At 42.5% G+C, this 15,061-nt stretch overlaps 2 non-coding genes and 1 pseudogene across 2 annotated transcripts; 1 reads left to right on the top strand and 2 right to left on the bottom strand.

The window, feature by feature from the left end:
* Positions 1-1,597: 1,597 nt before the first annotated feature.
* LOC138225863 (U2 spliceosomal RNA) lies at positions 1,598-1,692 on the bottom strand (annotated as a pseudogene).
* Positions 1,693-6,905: 5,213 nt separating this feature from the next.
* On the top strand, positions 6,906-6,978 carry trnar-ucg (transfer RNA arginine (anticodon UCG)). The gene has a single exon. It is a non-coding gene; the product is annotated as a tRNA-Arg (tRNA).
* Positions 6,979-8,540: 1,562 nt separating this feature from the next.
* Positions 8,541-8,622, bottom strand: trnas-uga (transfer RNA serine (anticodon UGA)). Its single transcript has one exon. It is a non-coding gene; the product is annotated as a tRNA-Ser (tRNA).
* Between the last annotated feature and the right edge of the window lie 6,439 nt (positions 8,623-15,061).

A 15,061-nucleotide genomic window follows, 5' to 3' on the forward strand; every position in this document is an offset into this window, starting at 1 on the left:
GGTCAAAGAGAGAAAACAAGCACGTTCGCAATCGCTCTTGTAATGGTGATTGTGGCCGTCTGCTCCGCGAGTCCTCGGTCTCCGGCCGTCTGATTGGCGCTCTTTTCTTTGGGGGGCGGGAAGTGTCCGGCCGCAGGGGATCTTGGGACCTCGCTTTGCATAGCGGCTTCCCAGAGTGCGTCGTTTCCGGCACAGTGTGGCCGGGTGTTTTCCGAGTTATCGCACAGATTGGGCACGCTCGCAAGCCGTGAGCCGCAGGCGATGAGCCCGGAGCTGAACGGGCCCCACTGGCTCGTTTGTAAGGCCAGGTGTATTGCCAACCACGACCGGCAGGGCAGAGGCCTTGAAGGCGGCCTGGGCTTGCGTGATCGGATCAACTAAATGCTGTGGTGTTACTTTTTGTCAATGAAAAAATAAACTCTTTTCGTTTACAAAGACGGTTACAAAGAATGTGGACCAGGGTAATACTTTGAGCTTACAGCTTGTCCAAGGTCATTCATTATTAATACTCTTAGTAATATCTTCAGTAAAGACTTTGATGCATAAAATATTCCTGCATATTTAAAATATTTATGATAAAGGTGGTAGGTTGTGTACTTTTGTCCAACAGAACAATCTTGCTTTTATAAAATATACCGCCTTTTTAATGTTTAATGATTAACATGCTGTAATACACTGTTTAAATTTAAAAGTCTAAAGAGTATACACCTTAAATTCTTAATTGAATAAAGATTGTCCCTCAGCAGTGATCAGGATTCAAAACTGACGTTTTCTGGTGACAGCTCAAATGCTGTACAGGAGAGGTTAACCTTTATTAGCTCCACCTGGCGATTTTACAAGGTGATTCCGGATACTATTAACATAATCTAATTTGCGTCCGGTATGATGCGGTATACTGCGACACTCCCACCGTGTTATACCGCAGCATACCCCGCTTGTTTTGAATGGCTGCATATGTATATAGACTCTATATATACATTTGGTGCATGCCACAATTTTGGATGGTGGTGGAGGAATAGGGATTTTCTCAACACGGCAGGGACTCCAGTTAAGAATGCTGGGTTTATCTCTGAACTATTAGAAGCTTTGCAGCTACTGACTGAAGTAGCTGTGGTAATGTGTAAATCACATAATAAAGAAATGTTTCCAGTAACTCGAGGGAACAACTTTGCAGATGCAACTGTCAGGTGAGCAATACTTGTAGAACAGTAGTCTGAGACCTCTGTGAAGCAGAGAAATGGACATGGTTAGAAAAGATTATGGGGCTGCAGGATGATGGGGTGTGGAGCTGACAGCACACCAGACGCCCTGCATGCCCTCACAGCCTAATGCCCTTTATAGCCCGACAAATGCACTCTGTTGGACACCCAGGTGGGAGTCAAATGGTGTGCCGGTTACCCAAAACTGGGTGAGAACCGGGTTTGAAGCAGTAACCACTTATGTGGTATCTAATGTGGATGTAATGTTTATCAAAGGAACTCAACTACAGTTCAGGTGCGGGTGCAACAGCTCAAAAGGCCTGCTCCTGAGGAACCTTTCAAACCTGGGAAATTGAAAATTGTAAAGGGAAACCTGGGCTCTTATAATCTGTTTTCCCGGTGGGTTGCTGCCACTGCCTCTGTGTCTGTGTCTACCAAACACTTGATAACAGAGATACTACACTTGATCTTAGCCAAAAGGCCGAGAAGCGATGAAACACTTGATAACAGAGATAAGCCCTCGTTGGGCACTGCCCTGCCCCTTGTATTATGATCAAGGAACACACTTCACAGGGAAGGTGTGTCAGGCTGTGGCTGCATTGTTCGGAGTGAGATGGACTGAGATCACCCTCAGTCTGCTGGAACAGTGGAATGAAGGAACAGATCTCTGAAAGATCGACTAGACATCAGACTGAAGGAACGCCATGGGATGCGGGCTGGATCAAACAGAACTGTGTAACAGCCTGTTTGATATCATCACGGGCCAATCAATGAAACTTCCTGGGGGGACGAATTTAGCTGGACGAATGGATTGTTGAATTTGCTAATTCTCTATTGTAGTATTGTAGGTTGCTAGGACTTAGCAAAGCACTATGATGAAGAAAAATATATATCATAATTATAATCCAGACGATTGGGGCATTGGTGCATGGCTACAGTCTGTGCTAGGAACATTGAGAGGGTCTCTGGTTCAATACATATTTGTGGGTCTGGTATTATTCGTTATGATCATATCGTTAATATCCTGTTTGAAAAACATGTGGACTAAAGCTGCTGCTTCTGTGCTAATTGTACGCCCTGAAGGGATCATGAAGGTCAAAAAATGATTTCATGGGAAAGGTTCTCTTATCTAGTGGCAGAACCTGATGGGTAGAACAATATAGCTTTAAGGGGGGTTACCCTTGGGAGTGATTCCCCTAGATGCAAATGATTATTGTGGTTTGTTTGTTCATAATAAGATGTTTTGCAGGAACGGAACAAAGAGAAATTTTACAACTTCAGCTAGAATTGTTCTGCAAAACGTCACAGCTGAGGCAGGGGAACAATGTGTAGATTTTTCTAAGAGTTATTACCCAGTTGTTGACCAATCTGTTGACCAATGTTGACCAAAAAAGCCTAAGATTATGCTGGGCTCCAGCCCACAGGGATTTACCTGTGCTGTAAGAACTAATGAGTGAATAAGGAGACTGGATTCTGGTGAAAGACTTCAGGAAAAAGAAATGGTGTTCACTCAGGTGGAGGGGGCTGTACCAGGTGCTGCTGACCACTGCCACTGCTGTGAAGGTCACAGAAATGGTGCCCTGGATTCATGCTTCCCACTGTAAAAAGGTCACAAACGAACTGAGCAAAGCGCAGGAGTGATGTCTCCACAAGGACAGATGGGGATAACCTGCTTGGGACTGATGTGCACAGCCCTTTTCCTTTTTATGTAGAAGCCTGTCACCACCCCAAAAGAGGAAGAATCTAAACACGAAGCCTCTTTGTATACAAACTGGCTGAATGAAACTGATAATGAGGGGGATATGAGTAATTTGTGGTATAAATTTATAAATCATACTGTAAAGTTAAAGAAATGTAATGCATCTTGTTATATATGTGCTTTAATGCCTCATTCTACAGCCTCACCCATGCGACTTTTTATGAAATGTACTCTTTTATTAATATCACGTTAGAAGGCTTAGACGCTATCAAACAAGAATTAAGGGGAGTTAGATTAATGGCACTTCAGAACAGGTTCGTGCTGGACCTTCAAAATGCAGCATCTGGAGGAGTCTATGCTTTAGTAGGAGACTCCTGTTGTACATATATTCCAGCTAATGACTATGATTACGGAAATCTTACGCTCGCTATTCAGCATTTGAAAGAACTAAAAGACAAGGTGAATAAAGAGAGAGGCATAAAAGATACACCGGCTTTTCTCTCCTGGTTAGAATCACTGTTTGGGCCAGGGGGAATGTTTTTCTTTTAAGTTACTAACACCGATTATAGGGGCTGTGATACTTGTCTTCCTGTTTTTATGTTGCTGTATGACATGTATTATTCCAATGCTTCAAAATATGGAAATATGGTACCTAGGGGGATAAACTGTTCATCCTTCCAGTCTGGAGAATTGGCAGCTGTCTGACGTCAGTAAGTGATCCTTAAAAAATTAATAGTTCCATGACAGTGTGCATCACCAGAAAATCAATTTCAATGCATTAAAACTCTTGTTATCCTTCTGATCATTGAAGTGTCATTGCCCCAGCACTGTATACTCTTACTTTTGACGCCTGTCTGAAGTTGGATCCATTTCTAAGAATGGTGACTCACATATCCTCATGCTCAACTTTGGCTCAACCACACAAACTATGAAGTTAATCATCTGCTTTTGCTCCAAGATTTATGTTACTAGGCTCTCTCCTGGGGATCCTCGTGTTCAAACATTGCCCTTATTGTGGATGATCCATGACAGAATTCAGGGAATTCAGAATTCTGATACCTCAGCTCAGATTCTGACTGGGCAGACTGTCATTGCCTGGTGTGAATGTGTGCATATCTGTTTTTGTGCATGTTCTGTGGCCTGTTGTACAGTACATCACAAATGAAAGGGAAATGGAAAACTAAAATAAGACTCAAGTGTTTTATCTTTCATTAACAGTGTTTCATTAGTATCTGTGCTAGATCCTGTCATCCACTGCTTACCACGACAGGCTCTAGCACAGGATAGCAGCTAATACATTTAACAATCTCACTGCACAATGTTGTATATTCAAGGGCTGATCTTCTGTACTTTTTCTTTCACTTTTCATTTCCTAGAAACTCAGTCCTGCCAGGAATAATCTGAGAACAAAATCAATCTGAGTGAAAATCTAAGCAGAGGAAGATTGTTTTACAGAGTCAACAAGGTCTAATTCAAGGTCATCAGCACTAACAACATTCTCTCTGGAGACAGGCGATAAGAAAATTGAAAGTGTGTATTGTTACACAACAGCAGAGACTATGAGTTATGCTATCATGAGAGTGGTGATGGATTTTTTTCATTGCTTAGTTTTACAGGTTCTGTACATTTGAACATTCAAAGTGACTAAAGTAAAGGAGTTTTCCCTTTTTACCACATAATTCCCAAAGATCAACACTAATAGAAAGCCTAATTCCAGCCAAGATTCAATTACTGTCTCTCAGGCATCCCAGCAGTGGATTTCATGACTTCAGACAGCCATCTTTATCAGTGGAGAACTCAATGCTCTGAGGTTTACTGGCAGAGTCTCACACTGGGTAATACGTTGGTAAATAATGTCCTATGGAATTCTACTATTGATAAATTCTACTATGGAACTGCGATGTGTCCTGAAAAAATCTTCTATGATAGTGGTACAGTCCATCACACCCCACCTACAGCCTTTAAAAGAGAAAAAAACAAATTCTGATATTATGGTGGAAAAAGAGCCCTGGAATCTTTGTAGAAGGACAAAAGACGGAAAGAACGGGCAGTGTAACCATGGCGAAGAGAAGGGAAATATTGGAGAGAGCTTTTTTCATACACTTTTTATCATTGTTTTTCCAGCCCAACAATGATCAACAAATATGGGCAGGCGTCCTGTGCCAAATCCAATCTACCTTTCTTCCAAGCATACAGGAATGTCAGTGAATTAAATATTGACATATGAAAATTCCCAAAAATATGCAATCACACATATGCAGTTTGAGCAAACATAAGACAATACCCAAGTACCACAAACTACCAGGCATCATTAGCAGTTCAGGTGGGGAGCTGTGTCAGCATGCGTAGGCTGCAAAGGAACAAGTAATAGGTCTATTCCATGCTTAAAAGAGAAGAAAGAAAACACAACATTTCAGCCGTGGAGCCCTCACACCTGAAGAAGGCTCCACGGCCGAAACGTTGTGTTTTCTTTCTTCTCTTTTCATCCAGTGTCATTAGCCAGTTCCTGTCAAAATAAAATAGAAATGGATAACATTCTAGAGAGAGTTTGAAATACCAAGGTACAATTTAAACCATATTTCTTCCACTACAACCACAATATTTTGGAGAGATCGCTGAGCCTAACTGTTCTGGCATGCCCGTTAGCCTCCGTCCTGCTTCACCAATGAATGCAACGGGGCACATTCTGAGGGAGATGCGGTCAATCAGGTTGCAGGAAAACCACGCTATGCTTTTTTTTGAGATCCTGAAAAGGACAGAGGGGCCATGTATATGTGTGCAGCTGGATATGTAATTGCAGGTGGCGTAGCAAATTCTGCTGAAGCCCCACTGCCTGGTGTGGACGGTAGCTGTGCATGTTGCAGCAGATCAAGGGGGCATGTCATGTGTTTGAGCACTTCACTCCCTTCCGGAAGCACGTGATTCCCTGAGTCCCAAAAATTTGTAAGTTCTTTGGATGACCTGTGGACCGATCTTTCACGATGAAGAATTCCTTAAGAAGAATAGATCTCGGCCCACCATCCCAATGCCTCCATCTCAAAACAGCAACCTCCCACTGCCCTTAGTCTGCAAGGCAGTCCTTTCAAGTGCGATGATGACGCCGGGACCTTCGTTGCCTATTGTACGAGCTGAACTTTTGTGCTCATCAATTCAACGCTCTTTCCATCAACTCATCTTGTCTTTGACGCTTCGTGTTTTGTGCTCCTTTGACTATCGGCATATCGGGTGACTGCAAACACTGAAGTTCTTGCTTACGGAGTGTGGAACAGTGTTTTCAAGTGATCGCTGTTCTGTCATGTTGACGCCGAGTGAATCTTTCTTTGGCAACATGGGCAGGCTGACAGCAGCGCGAGCTAAAGTAATGGCAAATTTCTTGACTTATTTCTGAATGTGAATGTTCTTTAGAAAAGGGATGCGGCGTTGCTTCTCCCCCATGTAAAGGTCACGCATTCCAGACGTGGTTATGAGCGAACAGTTGCCGCAAGTGTTTGAAAAGAGCAAGAGAGGAAGCAGCCCTGCCCCGTGTGAGGATCAAACTCAGGACCTTCAGACGATGAAACTGACGCGCTACCAACTACGCCAACGAGGCCAGCTGCAGTACACAGCCGGAAAGTTTGCCTCATATGGATTTCAGTCGCCCGTTCCCTAATCTTTAGACGCCCTCTGCTGGATGTTGCATTTGCCTTTTGATCTCACCGATACTTTTTTGGTCTGTTTCTGTTGCGAGTCCGTTTTTCAGATCTCACCTAGCACAAGTCTCTCTGGCTGAAGTGGCCTCTCTGCTTCAGCATCGTGCCCTCACTCAGCCATTAAAAACGTCACTCGGACTTCTGACATGCTGACATGAAATGTCAAGAGAGAGTGGCGGAGACGCTTAAGGCAGAGAGAAGATGAAGAGGGGGGGTGGCTGCGAAATGATTGACAGCTGCAATCAGCTTTAGATGGGGAAGTGTACTACTAGTAGCAGTGTAGAGCTCTCTGTGGTGGAGTTCAAGCGCATGTTCTATGGGCCAGTGGCGTAATGGATAACGCGTCTGACTTCGGATCAGAAGATTGTAGGTTTGAGTCCTACCTGGCTTGCGAGGCTTTTAAACCTCTCAGGTTCCTCGGTAACAGGTTGCCGTCATGTATATGAACTATAGAAAAGCATTTGCCACAACCCGTAAATTAGCACGCAAGTGTGGGCTAGTGAACACAGAACTGTATGGAGATCATCTCCAGTTCCGAGCTCAATTGCAATGAAAAAACATGCAGAACAGAACTGGAGAGCAGCTGAATTTGTGCTCAGTAGGGTGGGGAGGACTCAGCATTCCTATTGTTCTAATTGGCATGAACTGCAGGGGATCTGAATCAGAACATGTCAGTTAGTTCGATCATTGCGTCAATATGTAGGCCACGTTAATACAGAATTATTACTTTGTCTGTCTCGTCTTTGTATATAGCTGAATGTCCCTGACAATTTCATGTTAGTTTTTAAGAACGACATTGGTGCTAATATATACATATATAGCATATAAGGAACACGTAAAAGTTTAGTCCATGCTGAAAAGATAAGAAAACCGCCACAACGTTTCATCTTGGAATAAATCTTTACTTGTTGTTTTGCAGCCTACCCATTCTGACCTAACTCCTCCCTTGAAATTCCCTAACAGATAAGGGTACGTAACGGCTCATGCGATGCTCAGTTGCAATTTGACCCAAAACAAACAAGAACAGCAGCTGAGGGTTTGAGTTTGAACATGCACTGTATTAAAGCAGCTTTTATTTCCATTGATAAATGCTAGATATTCCTACAGAGATTCTCCAGGTGAGTAAGCGATTCCTGTTTCTGTTTCTATTTCTGTTTCATATATATATACAGTATATATATATACATGTTACATGTGTCTCTGCAATAGTACAAATGTGTTATACACTATCAGGGGCTGCTTTTTTCTGCACCTCATCTACAACAAGGGTTTTTTTTTTTCATTTATGTTTGTGGACCTTCACCATTTGAGGAAGTGAGTTAGATAAGAAAGTTACAGGTATGGTGAGCAATGACTGACAAAGGCACGTACTGCGTATTCCTTACAGAAGTGTAAGCAATTTGTTCTAAAAAACACCGGCTAAAGTCCAACATCGTTAGCAATCTTATTACTTAAACAGAATTAACATCAATAAACTGTAAGGTGCTGGTACATGCGAGTAGATTTGATCTTCTATTAAACAAAAATGCAATTACAGCTCTAAATAGGTCAACCTAGACTTCTGTAACAGATCTGTTCAGGTCATCGCTGTTCCTCTGACCTTGTGATTCTTTGGAATTTTAAAAGTGTATTTCGCTTGCCTTTCATGTGGTCTGTGTACAAGTCACTGTGGAGTATGCGGTCCTACACAGCCTTGCTATAGACGTGATGAGCCTCCGCTATGTTGCAATGGAGAACAGGTTCAGTACGGAGCTGCCGAGAAAATTCAGCTGGAAAGCTCGTTGCAGAAAAGCATCGGTATCTGTGTCCAGCGGCAAAGCGTCCTTCGTGGGTGCTGAAGAACCGATTTCACAGGCTGCGGGTCCAGGCGATTTAGAGTGTTAAAGGTCCCAGCGAAAACGAAACGGCGCTGGTCCTTTTACACGCACGCACGCAAACAAATGCAAAGGACGCCGTAGTCGGCAGGATTTGAACCTGCGCGGGGAGACCCCAACGGATTTCAAGTCCGTCACCTTAACCAATCGGGCACGACTACAGCGAACGCCGCGGCCGCTGCCTTCTTGCTACAATCGAACAGGGAGTGCGAGGCGGCGGCGGCAGCTGAGGCAACTTTTTTCAAGTTCGCTCTCCGTTTAAGAAACCTTTTACGCCATACGTGCAAGCACACACACACACACCTCAGAGGACTTAAGGGTGGCTTCAAGTTGGAATGATAAAATCTCCCCGTTCGGACATGAAAACAGAACGTTCTTAGACAGAAAGCAATCAACAACGGAGACATGTGGACGACGATTTTAGTCACTGCACTTTGAATAGCATTTTTACTCCAGTTACAGGAGATGCACCAATGGCCCTTGACCTACGCTCTTACCAATGCCTTGAACATTCAAACAAAACAGCCCTCAAGTCCTGCGGTTTAATATAACGCTGTTACGTGTCGAGGCAGTATTTGACTCTGTCCTACCGTTGAGACACGGGGCGTATATGGAAACGAACACATGCTACGGATCGTCTCTAATCGGTCCCTACAGCTGGAAGGCTCCTTGAAGCGTGCACCCCCATCATTCATCTTTGCGCATCTGTGAAAGGTAGACTCTTGAGCAATGTTTGAGCCAGCTCTAAGGCAACTAGTGCTATTGGACAGACACCTCTGGAAGATCCTAAGAGTCTCTTAACACCACTTCCAGCAGCAAGCTTAATTGTTCGCTGGAGGTCTCCCACCCAGGTACTGACCAGGCAAAGAATCACCAGTACATTGAATGAGGAAGTTAATCCTGAAATCCAATTACATATCTCAAGGTAAGACAAATCCATAAGAACATGTCTTAGTATTACTTCGTTTACATTAGTATGGCACTGAGTTGGAGCTCCTCTTTAAGCTGTGGTTTAGTTTTGCATTCATGTGTTTCTAGAGCAGTGATTTATGGGGGTGGGTGGGTCTTTCACAGAGGCTCAGGACAAATCCCCCGCCTGAAAGTCTAATGTGTGCGTTCAGACAGTCACAGGTCAAGAGCCAGGCAGGAGGACAATGGACAGAAGAGCCAACGAACTAAAAATAAAAGAACAGATACGAAAAAGCCACCATCTTTTTCTTTTTGACATTTTCCGACTTTCATGCAAGCCAGGACAAAGTTGCTCAGAGCTACTTGTGGATTCAAATACTCTATCGAGTGCTTTGATGAGTTTTTGCAATTTGATTGTCGTCCTGTCAGCCTGTTTCTGTTTTTTTTTTTCAATCTAGGGATGGAAAGTATGAGGGAAATGATGGAGCAATCAATAACCGCTCCGGAAAAATGGCAGAAAGAAATGGTCCGTCACTAAGGACATTTGTGAAGCAGAGGAGTGACATCACCACAAAGGCGACACATTCTGCTGATGGTTTTGGTGAATAATGATTGAGGCGCGTTAAGAGAAAGGCAGCTGTGTCAGCATGCGTAGGCTGCAAAGGATCAAGCAAAGGTTTACTCCATGCTGAAAAGAGAAGAAAAGAAGCACAACGTTTCGACTGTGGAGCCTTCTGCGCCATCTTCTTTAGCGGTGATGATGTTTACATTGGAAAAACTGAGACATGCGTCCCTGGGTGGGCTTGAACCCCCAACCTGTCGGTTAACAGCCTAATGCGCTAACCGATTGCGCCACAGAGACTGACGGCCGCTTGTACTCCCTACATTTGCAGGTTTATGGTCAAAGAAAACAATCACTTGCGCTTCTTGCAGCCGGCAATCTTTTTCCACTGACAACCAAGAAATGGATTTCATCTTTCACAAGCTGTATGGATTTCTTCAAAAACAAGTTATTCCAGAAAGGAAATGAATTCTTGCATTAAACTGAACCAAGCTGTACATGTTTGTCTGAAATGAGACATTCGGCACAACAAGACACGGAGAGAGGCACCGCTGGTATTCAGACCCAGGATCGCCTGCTGACTAGGTGGGCACTTTAAGCCACTAGGGAACAGCGCCAGCGGAGCACCGCGCTTTTACAGACACTTGGACACATCTGCGTTCGGTGTGCACTTAACCTGCTCTCTGAGCCCGTTGCCTCCGTCCCATTTAATAGCAGAACTGACGCCAAGAGAAATGATGAGAAATGGCATTTATCGAGCACTTTTCATGTCCAAGGAGCTCAATGCCCTTGACACCTCCCCAAGGCGACAGAGCTGTGCATTCTTTGGCGACACCATTTTTTCTTTTGTTTAATTTCTATACTTATTGATAGAATAAAAACGATATGTCATGTACTGTAAGGGAAATGTCTCTTTTCATGGGGAAAGCTAGCACCAGCAAATGTTGTGTTTAGAAGAAGTGATTTAACATGACACGTGACCTAATTTACCGGAGCAAAAGCTCACCCAGCAAGCCCTGCTTTACTTCTACAGGAGAGAAGTACTGTAGAGTCTGCAAGATGTTCAGCTGGGTAGCTACGTCAGCATGCCTCGGCTGCAAAGGAACAAGTAATAGGTTTATTGCATGCTGAAAAGAGAAGAACGGAAACACAGCGTTTCGACTGTGAGGTCTTCTCACACCTGAAGAAGTCTCACACCTGTAAAAGGCTCCATGGTTTTCTTTCTTCTCTTTTCAACATGGAATACACCTATTGTCTGCAAGATGTGACAATTTCATGGTGTTTTGGAAGAAAACCTTTTTTCTTTGAATTCAAAATCAATCGGAATTTCAGCACGACACATCAACACTTTTTCAATTTTAAGGAGATGATATTTTAAACCTGATAAAAATAGTAGGAAACACAAGTTTCTTGCTGTGAAAATTGCATGCAGAACAGAACTGGAGAGCAGCTGAATTTGTGCTCAGTAGGGTGGGGAGGACTCAGCATTGCTATTGTTCTAATTATTATGAACTGCAGGGGATCTGAATCAGAACATGTCAGTTAGTTTGATCATTGCGTCAATATGTAGGCCACGTTAATATAGAATTATTACTTTGTCTGTCTCTTCTTTGTATATAGCTGAATGTCCCTGACAATTTCATGTTGCCTGCGATGTGTCCCCTCTCCCCACAGCAGTGGCAGATGACCAGCCGTCGTCGCTCCCCCAACATCGTCGCGCTGGGCGTCTCCTCCTCCCCATCTGATTCCCCGTGCGCCCCTCCGTTGGTGCCCACCGGTCTCCTCGAATACGGCAACAGTGTGCTCAGCCAGAGCCAGGGCCTGCTCCAAGGGGACCAGTGCGGCCAGCATCACGTGGCACTGCACCTCAGTCGGCGCCGGGGCCAGGAACGCCTGGAGCGCTATTTCCCGGTGGGCCTCCTCCGGAAGAGTAGGGTAACCCTGGCGGGCTAAGTAGGCCACGTCTGCGGCTGTTACCTTCACTGTTACCTGGATACCTCTTTATCTAGAACTCACTCTTCCCCCTGCCTGTCTGGCTTCTTTTAATCCTTCTGTGCCCGGATTGCAGCGGGTAAGATATTTTTCCAAGAAAAAAAGAGAAATTAAAAAAAGAGAAATTTCACCAGAGCCCCTGCTCATGTCTAATTTTTAGTTTAGAAGGATTCAAGCAGGATTTTGGATGAAAGGCAGCGACCTTAATCAAGCCCAAATCATAATTGAACCCATTCAGAGCCTACATTACATTTTAGTGTTTCATTCTGAGCAGAATGCCCTCACACCTGAAGAAGGCTTGCGTTTTCTTCTCTTTTAAGCATGTGTACAATGCTGTAATACAATTTAAAATAATTAAAAGTTTAAAAAGTATCAACTAAACTCCATTAATATCGAGTGTCTTTTATACAGCTTTTATACAGCTTTTAAGTATAGATTACACTTTTCTAAAATGTATTTAAAAAATAAAAACGATTACTAATCTAATCTTTCCACGTTTGATCCCAAAATCCCAAGAAAAATTAATCTAAACTAGGAGAAAGCTATGCTGAAAGTTTATTAATATACTTAGAAGACAAAGATAACAATTTATGTTGCATTTGTCTGATTGTGAATCAAAAAATACATTTAATTAACTGCTCTCAGTGACAGCTGACAATCCTCCATACACTCAAGTGAAAAATTAGTAATGCCAATGTAAACGTGGTATTTACAATTTGTTGATAATAGAAATGTTAAGTTCTCTAAAGCTTTTTGAGGCAGCAAAAGATTTGAACACCCTATATTGTAATGAGCTGCTGAGCTGAGAATGGGTTATGTTCCTGCTGTCAGAGGGGGTGGAAAGTGCCCGCGGTTATTTAATTAGTATTACAATTCACACTGATTCCCTTGAAAAGGTATGGACATAAGAATATTCGTGCGTGGTCAAAAAATGGCATTAAGCACTTAAAATTAATATGGTTAATAAGAGTAAACTGGAACATGCTGTACAAGATCGGCTAAACTGGGATCTATCGCTTACGCCTGAAATTGGAGCTGCTGTCGCAGTGAATAGCGACTAATAAGTCTGTCTTTCTGTGGGGGGAAGGGAATCTGATCTGATCTGCAAACCTCCAACAGAGCTGTTCAACTGGTTTTTGTCGGGCACATCAAGTGTCAGGTGTAAGCGATAAATATATTTAGCTGAAAAGCTGTACAACGCAAGACATTTCAGTATTCTAGGTTTCGTGAAAAAGCACATTGTGCTGCTGTAATACAGTTTAAAATAATTAAAAGTCTAAACAGTATCAGCTTATGTATGGGTTGTATTTTAAAAAAAGTCAAAAACCGCACTCAAAATGCAATTTAGCGCTTTCTGGCAAGAGGAGACACCCAAATTAATAATGTAACATGCTACTGTTTGTGCATGGATATAGTTATAATGCTATTTCCTTAGACACGTGATTCCATGTTTTATTTTGAATCCCCGGCGGAACCGGGCATCCATAAGAATCAAGTACTGTAACAGGTTTATTCTATGCTGAAAAAAAAAGAAGAAAGAAAACACATTCCATAAGAATCAGCGCCTTTATATAGCGCCTTTAAAGGTGGCTTCTCAAAACGCTTTACAGGATAAAAACAACAATAACAACAACAACAACAACAATATTGTGTTTCATTGCACTTTGACAGATTGTCTTTAAATCAACTGTTGATTTAAAGTTTGACAGTAAATGTTTATATTGTAACGCATACAGCCTCCATTTCTTATTAAAAATGTAGCCTAAGAGGGGGGGTCTGCTCTCACAATCCTCCATATACTCAAGTGAAAAATTAATAATGCCAATGTAAACATCGTATTTACAATTTGTTGATAATAAAAATGTTAAGTTTTTTAAAGCTTTGTGATAGTTTACCCAGTTTACCCATTGTTATTAAAAATGACTTGGATTCGAACATGTTGTGATATTTAGAAATATAAAAGTCAATTAATTGTCAATTTCCATATTTATGTCTTTATTTAGCGGTTTCATTAGTGACAAAGGCTAAACTTTCTTGGAAAAATGTCTTTGCTGTCTTGCTGATACATTAAGCTTTCTAAACTCAGCCACAAAGTCATGTGACTGATTTTTCGCCCTGTTTCGTTGGTTAAACGCAATGATCACAAGCACCACCATGGTAACTGGGACATGTAGTTTTTAATTCAGATTGAATTATAACTGTACGTACTGTAGCGGCGAGGCTTATTAATAAGACAGAATTAAGTGTTGCTGTGCTTTCCCAAATGAGGCCCCATCTCCCTCTTCATCTCTGTGGTGCAGTCACAGAGAAGCTATTCATGCAGACTGATTTAAAGATGTTTTCTTTTGATAAGGTACAGCTCCCAAATGGGGATGCACTTAGCTAAGCCTGGCTATCATGATCAATGGTCATCCATTGGCGCCTAAAGGTCTGCAAGATTCCAAGAGAGAGCCTCATCCAAGTGGTCTACAACCCCAAGGTCAGCATCACCAGAGCACCGTCGCAAGCTGAACAGCAAAGCCTGGCATAGAGCCAGAGAGCGCGGATTAGACAGCAACAAGCCTGCAACTGCTTCTTTGTGCCCGCAGGAGATCTGAATCCCCAGAGATTGGATGAGTATTCAACTTCACTGCATGACAGCTCGAGAATTCAATTGTTATCCCAACCATTTGATATCAATTTAATTCCTAAGAGTTATGTACTTGTTTTGAGTATCTAGTGTAGAAGTTATAACCAAGTTCATTTACGAAACGGTCTAAATGAATGATATACTGAACGTATGTCCTCTTGATATATGTAACTCTTTGTAACTGACTGAATATATACCTTTTGTATTCTGATAACCCTCTCGATAAGATCTGTTAGGTTTACATGCATATTCTATGTATTAATAAATGTATCCTCATGTATTAGTACCTGTGTGTGTGCGTTGTTTGAGTTATATCGCAAGGTTGGATTCTAAAGCCATTAAAAGAATCATTTTGTGATTTACTGCTACAATGAATAATTGTCCCAGTAAATCCCAAATCCTACAGAACTAGTGCCTTCAGAGAGCACACTACAGATGTTACCTATTTATCGTTGAACAGGATGTATGTGATGTGGCGACTAGGTTCAATTTTGTATCCTCTTTAAAA

The sequence above is a fragment of the Lepisosteus oculatus genome, unplaced genomic scaffold (assembly GCF_040954835.1).
Source record: "Lepisosteus oculatus isolate fLepOcu1 unplaced genomic scaffold, fLepOcu1.hap2 HAP2_SCAFFOLD_106, whole genome shotgun sequence".
Lineage (NCBI taxonomy): Eukaryota > Metazoa > Chordata > Actinopteri > Semionotiformes > Lepisosteidae > Lepisosteus > Lepisosteus oculatus.